Genomic DNA, 4,680 nt, shown 5'->3' with positions numbered 1-4,680 from the left:
AAATCAGAAAAGGGAGGAACCAGACCCACCCACAGGGCGTCGGCAAAATACGGGACCTCGGTGACTATCCTGTCGATGGAGAAGTGGGACGCGGGCCAGGCCGTCGTCCTCCCGCATTCGTTGAAGATAGCAGCCAGAGCCGAGCTGACCTTGCCCAAGCCCTCGGCGGGGGCCGCCAACGGCGGTGGGCAAGGCAGAGGCACAGGTTTCTTCCCTCTTCCCTTCTTCGTCGGAGCCATGGCGATGGGAAGGCGAGGGAAGGTTCGAGATTGGGTTGAAAACAGAAGCTGGAGTTCGAGCGGAGGAAGGACAGAGGGCGCTCGAGCAACGGAAAGGGGAGCGGCTGTGTACGACTACGAGTCCACCTAGCATGGCGCAAAATAAGGGGGGCGTGGGGGAACAGTGCCACCCACGTCCAATCGACCGCCACGCGGTGCCCAAGGCCGCAGGCTGTTACGGCCCATGGCGCTTCGCTCTTGCCCTTCCGCCTCCCTGCATGGTCAAGCCCGGGTGCGCCTTGGGCCCGGGGGCTACTGTCGGCATTCTGGGAATGGGGGTCCCCAGACTTGCCTGCCTGCGGCATGGCTCAAAGGGGGGCCCAGCACAGCCCATCTTCATCAACACAGACCCAAGACCCTCGCGAGAGGCCAAGCCTCGCGAGGCGGACGACACGGAGCTTCCTCAGGCACGGCCTCATCAGGCTGGCTCACGAGGTGGCGGAGAGATCAAGGCGGGGTACCTCACGAGGTGCCCGTGACGCAAGCCATGACGACCAAAGGCGCCAGGCGGGCGCCAGCCGCGCAGTGTCCTCCTTTCCACTTTGGTGCAAAGGAGGCAAGCGCAGCCGCGGAGTACCGAGGCATCAGGCAAAGGTTGACATTTCGGTGCAACAAGACCAAGACGAGGAGGACTGCAAGACGGAGGTCATCGCGGAGCCCAAGACGGCGTGACCACCAGAGCTTTGTACAGGCGAAGACTACTTTTGTCAGGATAGCTGGTACTAGCTGCCCCCCTTCAAATTAGCCCGCCATTGTTGGCTCCCTTCCCGCTCGATATTTGGGAAGAGGACCAGGGCCTCTATAAATAGGACTAGCCACCATAGTAGAGGGGGGAAAAGGGTGATTGAATTCCTCCCAGCAGTTCGTCGCCCCAGCCAAGAACAGACCCTCGCGAGGCTGTTCTTCCTTGTATTGCTCATCATCATCAGCCCAAGAGGCAATCCACCACACCACACACTGGAGTAGGGTATTACACCATAACGGTGGCCCGAACCAGTATAAACCCTGTGTTTCTTGTGTTGTTCTTTCCTTAGCTTAGATCTTAGCAAGGCGGAGGGGTGCAGGTAGGTAGAAGGCGAAATCTCCGCGCGCACCCCAGTGTTCGAACCTCAAGGGTCTGCCGGAACCCGAAACCCGACACTATCATATGCATGGCATGGATAAGAAGCTCACTGAATTGCATGGGATGCTCAAAGTGGCAGAGCAGGATATTAAGAAAGGCACGCATCAAGTGTTGATGGTGCAGAAATCGGCTAAGTTCAAGAAGAGTTGGTCTAAGAAGAAGGCTAAGGCAAAGGGCACGAAGATGGTAACCTCCGCCGCTGCGCCGAAGACTGGACCGGACTCAAAGACCATTTGCTATCATTGCAAGGAAACTGGTCACTGGAAGAGGAACTGTAGCAAGTGGCTTGCAGAGCATGCCAAGAAGGCCGGGAATGCTGCTTCAGGCAAAGGTACACTTGTTGCATATGTTATAGACATTTACCTTGCTGACATACCTAGTAGCTCTTGGGTATTTGATACCGGGTCGGTTGTTCATATTTGCAACTCGATGCTGTTGGGGAACATAGTAATTTCAAAATTTTCCTACGCACACACAAGATCATAGTGATGCATAGCAACGAGAGGGGAGAGTGTTGTCCACGTACCCTCGTAGACCGAAAGCGGAAGCGTTAGCACAACGCGGTTGATGTAGTCGTACGTCTTCACGATCCGACCGATCCAAGTACCGAACGCACGGCACCTCCGAGTTCAGCACACGTTCAGCTCGATGATGTCCCGCGAACTCCGATCTAGCAGAGCTTCATGGGAGATTTCCGTCAGCACGATGGCGTGGTGACGGTGATGATGTTGCTACCGACGCAGGGCTTCGCCTAAGCACCGCTATGATATGACCGAGGTGGAATATGGTGGAGGGGGGCACCGCACACGGCTGGGAGAGATCAACTGATCAACTTGTGTGTCTAGAGGTGCCCCTGCCCCTATATATAAAGGAGCAAGGGGGGAGGCTGGCCGGCCCTCTATGGGCACGCCAGGAGGAGGAGTCCTCCTCCTAGTAGGAGTAGGACTCCCCTTTCCTACTCCTACTAGGAGGAGGAAATGAAGGAGGAGAAGGATAAGGAGAAGGAAGGAGAAGGAGGAAAAGGAGGAAAGGGGGGCCGGCCCCCTAGTCCAATTCGGTTTGGGCTAGGGGGGCCGCGCGCCCTGCCTCCTCTCTTCCACCACTTGGCCCATGAGGCCCATTACTTCTTCCTCGTATTCCCGTAACTCCCCGGTACCCCCGAAAATACCCGAATCACTCAGAACCTTTCCGATGTCCGAATATAGTCGTCCAATATATCGATCTTTACGTCTCGACCATTTCGAGACTCCTCGTCATGTCCCCGATTTCATCCGGGACTCCGAACTACCTTCGGTACATCAAATCACATAAACTCATAATACAAGCATCATCGAAACTTTAAGCGTGCGGACCCTACGAGTTTGAGAACTACGTAGACATGACCGACACATGTCTCCGGTCAGTAACCAATAGCGGAACCTGGATGCTCATATTGGCTCCCACATATTCTACGAAGATCTTTATCGGTCAGACCGCATAACAGCATACGTTCTTCCCTTTGTCATCGGTATGTTACTTGCCCGAGATTCGATCGTTGGTATCTCAATACCTAGTTCAATTCCGTTACCGGCAAGTCTCTTTACTCGTTCCGTAATACATCATCCCATAACTAACTCATTAGTTGCAATGCTTGCAAGGCTTAAGTGATGTGCATTACCGAGAGGGCCCAGAGATACCTCTCCGACAATCGGAGTGACAAATCCTAATCTCGAAATACGCCAACCCAACAAGTACCTTCGGAGACACCTGTAGAGCACCTTTATAATCACCCAGTTACGTTGTGACGTTTGGTAGCACACAAATTGTTCCTCTGGTAAACGGGAGTTGCATAATCTCATAGTCATAGGAACATGTATAAGTCATGAAGAAAGCAATAACAACAAACTAAACGATCAAGTGCTATGCTAACGGAATGGGTCAAGTCAATTACATCATTCTCCTAATGATGTGATCCTGTTAATCAAATGACAACTCATGTCTATGGTTGGGAAACATAACCATCTTTGATCAACGAGCTAGTCAAGTAGAGGCATACTAGTGACACTATGTTTGTCTATGTATTCACACATGTATTATGTTTCCGGTTAATACAATTCTAGCATGAATAATAAACATTTATCATGATATAAGGAAATACATAATAACTTTATTATTGCCTCTAGGGCATGTTTCCTTCAGTCTCCCACTTGCTCTAGATTTAATAATCTAGTTCACATCGCCATGTGATTTAATACCAATAGTTCACATCACCATGTGATTAACACCCATAGTTCACATCGACATGTGACCAACACCCAAAGGGTTTACTAGAGTCAATAATCTAGTTCACATCGCTATGTGATTAACACCCAAAGAGTACTGAGGTGTGATCATGTTTTGCTTTGTGAGAGAAGTTTAGTCAACGGGTCTGCCACATTCAGATCCGTAAGTATTTTGCAAATTTTTATGTCAACAATGCTCTGCATAGAGCTACTCTAGCTAATTGCTCCCACTTTCAATATGTATCCAGATTGAGATTTAGAGTCATCTGGATCAGTGTCAAAATTTGCATCGACGTAACCCTTTACGACGAACCTTTTGTCACTTCCATAATCGAGAAACATATCCTTATTCCACTAAGGATAATTTTGACCAATGTCCAGTGATCTACTCCTAGATCACTATTGTACTCCTTTGCCAAACTCAGGGCAGGGTATACAATAGGTCTGGTACACAGCATGGCATACTTTATAGAACCTATGGTTGAGGCATAGGGAATGACTTTCATTCTCTCTCTATCTTCTGCTGTGGTCGGGTTTTGAGTCTTACTCAACTTCACACCTTGTAACACAGGCAAGAACTCCTTCTTGGACTGTTCCATTTTGAACTACTTAAAAATCTTGTCAAGGTATGTACTTATTGAAAAACTTATCAAGCATATTGATCTATCTCTATAGATCTTGATGCTCAATATGTAAGCAGCTTCACCGAGGTCTTTCTTTAAAAAAAACTCATTTCAAACATTCCTTTATGCTTTGCAGAATAATTCTACATCATCTCCGATCAACAATATGTCATACATATACTTATCAGAAATGTTGTAGTGCTCCCACTCGCTTTCTTGTAAATACAGGCTTCACCGCAAGTCTGTATAAAACTATATGCTTTGGTCAACTTATCAAAGCATATATTCCAACTCCGAGATGCTTGCACCAGTCCATAGATGGATCGCTGGAGCTTCCATATTTTGTTAGTACCTTTAGGATTGACAAAACTTTCTTGTTGCATCATATACAACTC

This window comes from Triticum dicoccoides, chromosome 6A (genome assembly GCF_002162155.2).
Source record: "Triticum dicoccoides isolate Atlit2015 ecotype Zavitan chromosome 6A, WEW_v2.0, whole genome shotgun sequence".
Taxonomy (NCBI): Eukaryota; Viridiplantae; Streptophyta; class Magnoliopsida; order Poales; family Poaceae; genus Triticum; species Triticum dicoccoides.
The sequence above is the reverse complement of the archived record's forward strand: the minus strand, read 5'-3'. Positions refer to the sequence as shown.